The sequence below is a fragment of the Oncorhynchus nerka genome, linkage group LG15 (assembly GCF_034236695.1).
Source record: "Oncorhynchus nerka isolate Pitt River linkage group LG15, Oner_Uvic_2.0, whole genome shotgun sequence".
Lineage (NCBI taxonomy): Eukaryota > Metazoa > Chordata > Actinopteri > Salmoniformes > Salmonidae > Oncorhynchus > Oncorhynchus nerka.
In genome coordinates, this window is record NC_088410.1 from 9,250,449 (window position 1) to 9,263,369 (window position 12,921).

A 12,921-nucleotide genomic window follows, 5' to 3' on the forward strand; every position below is an offset into this window, starting at 1 on the left:
GCCCTTAGTATCTCTATTCTCCTGCCCTGTATCTCTATTCCCCTCCTGCCATTAGTATCTCTATTCCCCCCATTGCTCCTGCCATTAGTATCTCTATTCCACTGCTCCTGCCATTAGTATCTCTATTCCCCTATCCTCTATTATTCCCTGCTCCTGCCCTTAGTATCTCTATTCCCCTGCTCCTGCCATTAGTATCTCTATTCCCTGCTCCTGCCCATTAGTATCTCTATTTCCCCTGTATCTCTCCTGCCCTTAGTATCTCTATTCCCTGCTCCTGCCATTAGTATCTCTATTCCCCTGCTCCTGCCATTAGTATCTCTATTCTGCTCCTGCCATTAGTATCTCTATTCCCCTGCTCCTGCCATTAGTATCTCTATTCCCCTGCCCTGCCATTAGTATCTCTATTCCCCTGTATCTCTATTCCTGCCATTAGTATCTCTATTCTGCTCCTGCCATTAGTATCTCTATTCCCCTGCTCCTGCCCTTAGTATCTCTATTCCCCTGCTCCTGCCATTAGTATCTCTATTCCCCTGCTCCTGCCATTAGTATCTCTATTTCCTGCCATTAGTATCTCTATTCTCCTGCCATTAGTATCTCTATTCCCCTGTATCTCTCCTGCCATTAGTATCTCTACTGCTCCTGCCATTAGTATCTCTATTCCTCCTGCCATTAGTATCTCTATTCCCCTGCTCCTGCCATTAGTATCTCTATTCCCCTGCCATTAGTATCTCTATTCCCTGCTCCTGCCATTAGTATCTCTATTCCCCTGCTCCTGCCATTAGTATCTCTATTCTCCCTGCTCCTGCCATTAGTATCTCTATTCCCCTGCTCCTGCCATTAGTATCTCTATTCCCCTGCTCCTGCCATTAGTATCTCTATTCCCCTGCTCCTGCCATTAGTATCTCTATTCCCTGCTCCTGCCATTAGTATCTCTATTCCCCTGCTCCTGCCCTTAGTATCTCTATTCCTGCCTGTATCTCTATTCCTGCTCCCATTAGTATCTCTATTCCCCTGCCATTAGTATCTCTATTCCCCTGCTCCTGCCATTGTATCTCTATTTCTCCTGCCATTAGTATCTCTATTCTCTTCCTGCCTGCTATTCCTGCCATTAGTATCTCTATTCTCCTGCCATTAGTATCTCTATTCCCTGCTCCTGCCCATTAGTATCTCTATTCTCCTGCCATTAGTATCTCTATTCTATTCTCCCTGCTCCTGCCATTAGTATCTCTATTCCCCATTAGTATCTCTCCTGCCATTAGTATCTCTATTCCCCTGCTCCTGCCCTTAGTATCTCTATTCCCTGCCATTAGTATTAGTATCTCTATTCCCCTGCTCCTGCCATTAGTATCTCTATTCCCCTGCCATTAGTATCTCTATTCCCCTCCTGCCCTTAGTATCTCTATTCCCTGCTCCTGCCATTAGTATCTCTATTCCCCTGCTCCTGCCATTAGTATCTCTATTCCCTGCTCCTGCCATTAGTATCTCTATTCCCCTGCTCCTGCCATTAGTATCTCTATTCCCCTGCTCCTGCCATTAGTATCTCTATTCCCCTGTATCTATTCCCATTCTCCTGCCATTAGTATCTCTATTCCCCTGCTCCTGCCATTAGTATCTCTATTTGCTCCTGCCATTAGTATCTCTATTCCCCTGCCATTAGTATCTCTATTCCCCTGCTCCTGCCATTAGTATCTCTATTCCCCTGCTCCTGCCATTAGTATCTCTATTCCCCTGCTCCTGCCATTAGTATCTCTATTCCCCTGCTCCTGCCATTAGTATCTCTATTCCCTGCTCCTGCCATTAGTATCTCTATTCCCCTGCTCCTGCCATTAGTATCTCTATTCCCCTGCTCCTGCCATTAGTATCTCTATTCCCCTGCTCCTGTCATTAGTATCTCTATTCTGCCCTTAGTATCCTATTCCCATTAGTATCTCTATTCTCCTGCCATTAGTATCTCTATTCTCCTGCCATTAGTATCTCTATTCTCCTGCCATTAGTATCTCTATTCTCCTGCCATTAGTATCTCTATTCTCCTGCCATTAGTATCTCTATTCTCCTGCCATTAGTATCTCTATTCCCTTCTCCTGCCATTAGTATCTCTATTCCCCTGCTCCTGCCATTAGTATCTCTATTCCCCTGCTCCTGCCTGTATCTCTATTCCCCTGCCATTAGTATCTCTATTCTCCTGCTCCTGCCATTAGTATTCCCCTGCTCCTGCCATTAGTATCTCTATTCCCTGCTCCTGCCCTTAGTATCTCTATTCCCCTGCTCCTGCCATTAGTATCTCTATTCCCCTGCCATTAGTATCTCTATTCCCCTGCTCCTGCCATTAGTATCTCTATTCTCCTGCCATTAGTATCTCTATTCCCTGCTCCTGCCATTAGTATCTCTATTCTCCTGCCATTAGTATCTCTATTCCCCTGCTCCTGCCATTAGTATCTCTATTCCCCTGCTCCTGCCATTAGTATCTCTCTCCTGCCATTAGTATCTCCTGCCATTAGTATCTCTATTCCCCTGCTCCTGCCATTAGTATCTCTATTCCCCTGCTCCTGCCATTAGTATCTCTATTCCCCTGCCATTAGTATCTCTATTCCCCTGCCCTTAGTATCTCTATTCCCCTGCTCCTGCCATTAGTATCTCTATTCCCCTGCTCCTGCCATTAGTATCTCTATTCCCCTGCTCCTGCCATTAGTATCTCTATTCTCCTGCCATTAGTATCTCTATTCTCCTGCCATTAGTATCTCTATTCCCCTGCTCCTGCCATTAGTATCTCTATTCTCCTGCCATTAGTATCTCTATTCCCCTGCTCCTGCCATTAGTATCTCTATTCCCTGCCCTGCCATTAGTATCTCTATTCCCTCCTGCCATTAGTATCTCTATTCCCCTGCTATTCCTGCCATTAGTATCTCTATTCCCCTGCTCCTGCCATTAGTATCTCTATTCCCCTGCTCCTGCCATTAGTATCTCTATTCCCCTGCTATTCCTGCCATTAGTATCTCTATTCCCCTGCTCCTGCCATTAGTATCTCTATTCCCCATTAGTATCTCTATTCTCCTGCCATTAGTATCTCTATTTCTCCTGCCATTAGTATCTCTATTCTCCTGCCATTAGTATCTCTATTCTCCTATTAGTATCTCTATTCTCCTGCCATTAGTATCTCTATTCTCCTGCCATTAGTATCTCTATTCTCCATTAGTATCTCTATTCTGCTCCTGCCATTAGTATCTCTATTCCCCTGCTCCTGCCATTAGTATCTCTATTCCCCTGCTCCTGCCATTAGTATCTCTATTCCCTGCTCCTGCCATTAGTATCTCTATTCCTGCTCCCATTAGTATCTCTATTCCCCTGCTCCTGCCCATTAGTATCTCTGTTCCCCTGCTCCTGCCATTAGTATCTCTATTCCACTGCTCCTGCCCTTAGTATCTCTATTCTCCTGCATTAGTATCTCTATTCCCCTGCCATTAGTATCTCTATTCCCCTGCTCCTGCCCTTAGTATCTCTATTCCCCTGCCATTAGTATCTATATTCCCCTGCTCCTGCCCTTAGTATCTCTATTCCCCTGCCATTAGTATCTCTATTCCCCTGCTCCTGCCCTTAGTATCTCTATTCCACTGCTCCTGCCCTTAGTATCTCTATTCTCCTGCCATTAGTATCTCTATTCCCCTGCCATTAGTATCTCTATTCCCCTGCTCCTGCCATTAGTATCTCTATTCTGCCTGCCATTAGTATCTCTATTCCTGCTCCTGCCATTAGCCCTGCCATTAGTATCTCTATTCCCCTGCTCCTGCCATTAGTATCTCTATTCCCCTGCTCCTGCCATTAGTATCTCTATTCCCCCTCCTGCCATTAGTATCTCTATTCCCCTGCCATTGGTATCTCTATTCCCCTGCTCCTGCCATTAGTATCTCTATTCTCCTGCCATTAGTATCTCTATTTCCCCTATTCCCCTTGCATTAGTATCTCTATTCCCTGCTCCTGCCATTAGTATCTCTATTCCCCTGCTCCTGCCATTAGTATCTCTATTCCCTGCTCCTGCCATTAGTATCTCTATTCCCCTGCTCCTGCCATTAGTATCTCTATTCCCCTGCTCCTGCCATTAGTATCTCTATTCCCCTGCTCCTGCCATTAGTATCTCTATTCTCTATTCCCTGCCATTAGTATCTCTATTCCCCATTGCTCCTGCCATTAGTATCTCTATTCCCCTGCTCCTGCCATTAGTATCTCTATTCTCCTGCCATTAGTATCTCTATTCCCCTGCTCCTGCCATTAGTATCTCTATTCCCCTGCCCTGCCATTAGTATCTCTATTCCCCTGCTCCTGCCCTTAGTATCTCTATTCCCCTGCTCCTGCCATTAGTATCTCTATTCCTCCTGCTCCTGCCATTAGTATCTCTATTCCCTGCTCCTGCCATTAGTATCTCTATTCCCCTGCTCCTGCCCTTAGTATCTCTATTCCCCTGCCCTGCCCTTAGTATCTCTATTCCCCCCTGCTCCTGCCCTTAGTATCTCTATTGCCCTCTCCTGCCATTAGTATCTCTATTCCCCATTAGTATCTCTATTCTCCTGCCATTAGTATCTCTATTCCCCTGCTCCTGCCATTAGTATCTCTATTCTCCTGCCCTTAGTATCTCTATTCCCCTGCCATTAGTATCTCTATTCCCCTGCCTGCCATTAGTATCTCTATTCCCCTGCTCCTGCCATTAGTATCTCCATTCCCCTGCTCCTGCCATTAGTATCTCTATTCTCCTGCCATTAGTATCTCTATTCCCCTGCTCCTGCCATTAGTATCTCTATTCCCCTGTATCTCCTGCCCTTAGTATCTCTATTCCCCTGCTCCTGCCATTAGTATCTCTATTCCCTGCTCCTGCCATTAGTATCTCTATTCCCTGCTCCTGCCATTAGTATCTCTATTCCCCCTCCTGCCATTAGTATCTCTATTCCCCTGCTCCTGCCCATTAGTATCTCTATTCCCTGCTCCTGCCCTTAGTATCTCTATTCCCTCTCCTGCCATTAGTATCTCTATTCCCCTGCCCTTAGTATCTCTATTCCCCTGCTCCTGCCATTAGTATCTCTATTCTCCTGCCCATTAGTATCTCTATTCTCCTGCCATTAGTATCTCTATTCCCCTGCTCCTGCCCCTCTAGTATCTCATTAGTATTCTATTCCCTGCTCCTGCCATTAGTATCTCTATTCTCCTGCCATTAGTTCTCCCCTGCCATTAGTATCTCTATTCCCCTGCCATTGCTCCTGCCATTAGTATCTCTATTCCCTGCTCCTGCCATTAGTATCTCTATTCTCCTGCCATTAGTATCTCTATCTCCTGCCATTAGTATCTCTATCTCTATTCTATTCCCTGCCATTAGTATCTCTATTCCCCTGCCATTAGTATCTCTATTCCCCTGCCATTAGTATCTCTATTCCCCCCCTGCCATTAGTATCTCTATTCCCCTGCTCCTGCCATTAGTATCTCTATTCCACTGCTCCTGCCATTAGTATCTCTATCTCATTAGTATCCTATTCCCCTGCTCCTGCCATTAGTATCTCTATTCCCCTGCTCCTGCCATTAGTATCTCTATTCCCCTGCCATTAGTATCTCTATTCCCCTGCCATTAGTATCTCTATTCCCCTGCTCCTGCCATTAGTATCTCTATTCCCCTGGCCCTGCCATTAGTATCTCTATTCCCCTGCCATTAGTATCTCTATTCCCCTGCTCCTGCCCTTAGTATCTCTATTCCCCTGCTCCTGCCCTTAGTATCTCTATTCCCCTGGCCCTGCCCTTAGTATCTCTATTCCCCTGCTCCTGCCCTTAGTATCTCTATTCCCCTGCTCCTGCCCTTAGTATCTCTATTCCCCTGCTCCTGCCATTAGTATCTCTATTCCCCTGCTCCTGCCCTTAGTATCTCTATTCTCCTGCCCTTAGTATCTCTATTCTCCTGCCCTTAGTATCTCTATTCCCCTGCTCCTGCCATTAGTATCTCTATTCCCCTGCTCCTGCCATTAGTATCTCTATTCCCCTGCCCCTGTCATTAGTATCTCTATTCTCCTGCCATTAGTATCTCTATTCCCCTGCTCCTGCCATTAGTATCTCTATTCCCCTGGTCCTGCCCTTAGTATCTCTATTCCCCTGGTCCTGCCCTTAGTATCTCTATTCCACTGCTCCTGCCATTGGTATCTCTATTCCACTGCTCCTGCCATTGGTATCTCTATTCCACTGCCATTAGTATCTCTATTCCCCTGCCATTAGTATCTCTATTCCCCTGCTCCTGCCATTAGTATCTCTATTCCCCTGCCATTAGTATCTCTATTCCCCTGCCATTAGTATCTCTATTCCCCTGCTCCTGCCATTAGTATCTCTATTCCACTGCTCCTGCCCTTAGTATCTCTATTCTCCTGCCCTTAGTATCTCTATTCCCCTGCCATTAGTATCTCTATTCCCCTGCTCCTGCCATTAGTATCTCTATTCCACTGCTCCTGCCCTTAGTATCTCTATTCCCCTGCCCTTAGTATCTCTATTCCCCTGCTCCTGCCATTAGTATCTCTATTCCCCTGCTCCTGCCCTTAGTATCTCTATTCTCCTGCCCTTAGTATCTCTATTCCCCTGCCCTTAGTATCTCTATTCCCCTGCCATTAGTATCTCTATTCCCCTGCTCCTGCCATTAGTATCTCTATTCCCCTGCTCCTGCCATTAGTATCTCTATTCCCTGCTCCTGCCATTAGTATCTCTATTCCCTGCCCTGCCATTAGTATCTCTATTCCCCTGCTCCTGCCCTTAGTATCTCTATTCCCCTGCTCCTGCCATTAGTATCTCTATTCCCCTGCTCCTGCCCTTAGTATCTCTATTCCCCTGGCCCTGCCCTTAGTATCTCTATTCCCCTGCTCCTGCCCTTAGTATCTCTATTCCCCTGCTCCTGCCATTAGTATCTCTATTCCCCTGCTCCTGCCCTTAGTATCTATATTCCCCTGGCCCTGCCCTTAGTATCTCTATTCCCCTGCTCCTGCCCTTAGTATCTCTATTCCCCTGCTCCTGCCATTAGTATCTCTATTCCCCTGCTCCTGCCATTAGTATCTCTATTCCCCTGCTCCTGCCATTAGTATCTCTATTCCCCTGCTCCTGCCCTTAATATCTATATTCCCCTGGCCCTGCCCTTAGTATCTATATTCCCCTGGCCCTGCCCTTAGTATCTATATTCCCCTGCCCTTAGTATCTCTATTCTCCTGCTCCTGCCCTTAGTATCTCTATTCCCCTGCCCTTAGTATCTCTATTCCCCTGCCCTTAGTATCTATATTCCCCTGCTCCTGCCCTTAGTATCTCTATTCCCCTGCTCCTGCCATTAGTGTCTCTATTCCCCTGCTCCTGCCCTTAATATCTATATTCCCCTGGCCCTGCCCTTAGTATCTCTATTCCCCTGCTCCTGCCATTAGTATCTCTATTCCACTGCTCCTGCCATTTCTCAACCATCACTGTCCATATCAGGCTTACTGCCTCTGCCTCGCTCATTGAAACTACAACATCCCCACTACTAAGTGCTTGTTTAGCCAGTATATCAACTACCTCGTTCCACTCCCACATGAGCTGGGACCCATGTAAATATTATCTGTATATATATTTGTCTAATCCTGCCATGGGTTTGTAGCACCTCATAAAGCTGGTCTTGTCTGCTACGTGATATAAAGGACTGAAGACTCATCAACACTGCACATGAATCAGAGTAAATAACTACTCTTTCTGGCTTAACATCCTCCACCCACTGCAATGCCAACAGTATGGCCATCATCTCCCCCGTACAGCCAGATGATCTGTAATGCGTTTCCTGACTTCCACCCCACATTCCTGCACTACAAATGCTGACCCAGAACATCCTGTCCTTGGATCTTTTGAACCATCTGTGTATATGGCCACAACATCCTGATAAACAGTATCCAGACATCTCTTAAACCAATCAGATGGATCAGCACCCTCCCGATCTGTCCCTAGTCTCTCCAATCAGATGGATCAACACCCTCCCTATCTGTCCCTAGTCTCTCCAATCAGATGGATCAACACCCTCCCTATCTGTCCCTAGTCTCTCCAATCAGATGGATCAACACCCTCCCTATCTGTCCCTAGTCTCTCCAATCAGATGGATCAGCACCCTCCCGATCTGTCCCTAGTCTCTCCAATCAGATGGATCAACACCCTCCCTATCTGTCCCTAGTCTCAAATCAGATGGATCAACACCCTCCCTATCTGTCCCTAGTCTCTCCAATCAGATGGATCAACACCCTCCCTATCTGTCCCTAGTCTCTCCAATCAGATGGATCAGCACCCTCCCTATCTGTCCCTAGTCTCTCCAATCAGATGGATCAACACCCTCCCTATCTGTCCCTAGTCTCTCCAATCAGATGGATCAGCACCCTCCCTATCTGTCCCTAGTCTCTCCAATCAGATGGATCAGCACCCTCCCTATCTGTCCCTTGTCTCTCCAATCAGATGGATCAACACCCTCCCTATCTGTTCCTAGTCTCTCCAATCAGATGGATCAACACCCTCCCTATCTGTCCCTAGTCTCTCCAATCAGATGGATCAGCACCCTCCCTATATGTCCCTAGTCTCTCCAATCAGATGGATCAGCACCCTCCCTATCTGTCCCTAGTCTCTCCAATCAGATGGATCAGCACCCTCCCTATCTGTCCCTAGTCTCTCCAATCAGATGGATCAGCACCCTCCCTATCTGTCCCTTGTCTCTCCAATCAGATGGATCAACACCCTCCCTATCTGTTCCTAGTCTCTCCAATCAGATGGATCAACACCCTCCCTATCTGTCCCTAGTCTCTCCAATCAGATGGATCAGCACCCTCCCTATCTGTCCCTAGTCTCTCCAATCAGATGGATCAGCACCCTCCCTATCTGTCCCTAGTCTCTCCAATCAGATGGATCAGCACCCTCCCTATCTGTCCCTAGTCTCTCCAATCAGATGGATCAGCACCCTCCCTATCTGTCCCTAGTCTCTCCAATCAGATGGATCAGCACCCTCCCTATCTGTCCCTAGTCTCTCCAATCAGATGGATCAGCACCCTCCCTATCTGTCCCTAGTCTCTCCAATCAGATGGATCAGCACCCTCCCTATCTGTCCCTAGTCTCCAATCAGATGGATCAACACCCTCCCTATCTGTCCCTAGTCTCCAATCAGATGGATCAACACCCTCCCTATCTGTCCCTAGTCTCTCCAATCAGATGGATCAACACCCTCCCTATCTGTCCCTAGTCTCTCCAATCAGATGGATCAACACCCTCCCTATCTGTCCCTAGTCTCCAATAAGATGGATCAACACCCTCCCTATCTGTCCCTAGTCTCTCCAATCAGATGGATCAGCACCCTCCCTATCTGTCCCTAGTCTCTCCAATCAGATGGATCAGCACCCTCCCTATCTGTCCCTAGTCTCCAATCAGATGGATCAACACCCTCCCTATCTGTCCCTAGTCTCCAATCAGATGGATCAACACCCTCCCTATCTGTCCCTAGTCTCTCCAATCAGATGGATCAACACCCTCCCTATCTGTCCCTAGTCTCCAATCAGATGGATCAACACCCTCCCTATCTGTCCCTAGTCTCCAATCAGATGGATCAACACCCTCCCTATCTGTCCCTAGTCTCTCCAATCAGATGGATCAACACCCTCCCTATCTGTCCCTAGTCTCTCCAATCAGATGGATCAACACCCTCCCTATCTGTCCCTAGTCTCTCCAATCAGATGGATCAGCACCATCCCTATCTGTCCCTAGTCTCTCCAATCAGATGGATCAGCACCCTCCCTATCTGTCCCTAGTCTCTCCAATCAGATGGATCAACACCCTCCCTATCTGTCCCTAGTCTCTCCAATCAGATGGATCAGCACCCTCCCTATCTGTCCCTAGTCTCTCCAATCAGATATCTATCTGTCCCTAGTCTCTCCAATCAGATGGATCAGCACCCTCCCTATCTGTCCCTAGTCTCTCCAATCAGATGGATCCCTCCCTATCTGTCCCTAGTCTCTCCAATCAGATGGATCAGCACCCTCCCTATCTGTCCCTAGTCTCTCCAATCAGATGGATCAGCACCCTCCCTATCTGTCCCTAGTCTCTCCAATCAGATGGATCAACACCCTTCCTATCTGTCCCTAGTCTCTCCAATCAGATGGATTCAACACCCTCCCTATCTGTCCCTAGTCTCCAATCAGATGGATCAGCACCCTCCCTATCTGTCCCTAAACTCTCCAATCAGATGGATCAACACCCTCCCTATCTGTCCCTAGTCTCTCCAATCAGATGGATCAACACCCTCCCTATCTGTCCCTAGTCTCTCCAATCAGATGGATCAACACCCTCCCTATCTGTCCCTAGTCTCTCCAATCAGATGGATCAGCACCCTCCCTATCTGTCCCTAGTCTCTCCAATCAGATGGATCAACACCCTCCCTATCTGTCCCTAGTCTCTCCAATCAGATGGATCAACACCCTCCCTATCTGTCCCTAGTCTCTCCAATCAGATGGATCAGCACCCTCCCTATCTGTCCCTAGTCTCTCCAATCAGATGGATCAGCACCCTCCCTATCTGTCCCTAGTCTCCAATCGGATGGATCAACACCCTCCCTATCTGTCCCTAGTCTCTCCAATCAGATGGATCAGCACCCTCCCTATCTGTCCCTAGTCTCTCCAATCAGATGGATCAGCACCCTCCCTATCTGTCCCTAGTCTCTCCAATCAGATGGATCAGCACCCTCCCTATCTGTCACTAGTCTCTCCAATCAGATGGATCAACACCCTCCCTATCTGTCCCTAGTCTCTCCAATCAGATGGATCAACACCCTCCCTATCTGTCCCTAGTCTCTCCAATCAGATGGATCAACACCCTCCCTATCTGTCCCTAGTCTCTCCAATCAGATGGATTCAACACCCTCCCTATCTGTCCCTAGTCTCCAATCAGATGGATCAGCACCCTCCCTATCTGTCCCTAGTCTCTCCAATCAGATGGATCAGCACCCTCCCTATCTGTCCCTAGTCTCCAATCAGATGGATCAACACCCTCCCTATCTGTCCCTAGTCTCTCCAATCAGATGGATCAGCACCCTCCCTATCTGTCCCTAGTCTCCAATCAGATGGATCAGCACCCTCCCTATCTGTCCCTAGTCTCTCCAATCAGATGGATCAGCACCCTCCCTATCTGTCCCTAGTCTCTCCAATCAGATGGATCAACACCCTCCCTATCTGTCCCTAGTCTCTCCAATCAGATGGATCAACACCCTTTATTTCACCTTTATTTAACCAGGTAGGCTAGTTGAGAACAAGTTCTCATTTGCAACTGCGACCTGGCCAAGATCAAGCATAGCAATTTGACAAATACAACAACACAGAGTTACACATGGAATAAACAAAACATACAGTCAATAATACAGTAGAAAAATAAGTCTATATATATAATATACCGATCCTGCGCAGGTGTTGTTACACGTGATTTGCCACTTCGAGGACGTTCAGCTGTCCGTCCTGTCTCCCTGTAAGGCTGTCTTAGGCATCTCACAGTACGGACATTGCAATTTATTGCCCTGGCCACATCTGCAGTCCTCATGCCTCCTTGCAGCATACCTAAGGCACATTCACGCAGATGAGCAGGGACCCTGGGCATCTTTCTTTTGGTGTTTTTCAGAGTCAGTAGAAAGACCTCTTTAGTGTCCTACGTTTTCATAACTGTGACCTTAATTGCCTACCGTTTGTAAGCTGTTTGTGTCTTAACGACCGTTCCACAGGTGCATGTTCATTGAGAAAGCATGGGAAACAGTGTTTAAGCCCTTTACAATGAAGATCTGTGAGGTTATTTGGATTTTTATGAATGATCTTTGAAATACTTTTTTTTCTGAGTTTACAAGTAGTGATGAAGTCAATCTCTCCTCCACTTTGAGCCAGGAGAGATTGACATGCATATTATTAATGTTAGCTCTCTGTGTACATCCAAGGGCCAGCCTTATATGTGGCACCTGGCCACACGACTAGGGCCTGTAGGACCTGCCTTGTTGATAGTGCTGTTAAGAAGGCAGAGCAGTGCTTTATTATGGACAGACTTCTCCCCATTTTAGCTGCTGTTGTATCAATATGTTTTGACCATGACAGTTTACAATCCAGGGTTACTCCAAGCAGTTTAGTCACCGCAATTTGACCAATTTACACATTTATTTATTACAAGATTTAGTGAATGATTTGTTCCAAATAAAATGATTTTATTTTTTGAAATATTTAGGACTAACTTTTTCCTTGCCATCCATTCTGAAATGAACTGCAGCTCTTTGTTAAGTGTTGCGGTCATTTCAGTCGCTGTAGTAGATTACATGTGTAGTGTTGAGTCATCTTCATACATAGACATACTGGCTTTAATCAAAGCCAGTGGCATGTCATTAGTAAAGTTTGAAAAAGTAAGGGGCCAAGACAGCTGCTGGGGGAAATTCCTGATTCTACCTGGATTATGTTGGATAGGCTTCCATTAACTCTTACTCCTACCTGACACGCAGGCGTCCCATCTAGACATCTGGAAATGCAAATGCGCTACGCTAAATGCTAATAGTACTAGTTAAAACTCAAACGTTCATTAAAATACACATGCAGGGTAGCGAATTAAAGCTACACTCGTTGTGAATCCAGGCAACAAGTCAGATTTTTTAAATGCTTTTTGGCGAAAGCATGAGAAGCTATTATCTGATAGCATGTAACACCCCAAAAGACCCGCAGGGGACGTAAACAAAATAATTATCATAGTCGGCGCTACACAAAACGCACAAATAAAATATAAAACATTCATTACCTTTGACCATCTTCTTTGTTGGCTCTCCTAGATGTCCCATAAACATCACTATTGTGTCTTTTTTTCGTTTAAATCGGTCCATATATAGCCTAGATATCAATCTATGAAGACTGTAAT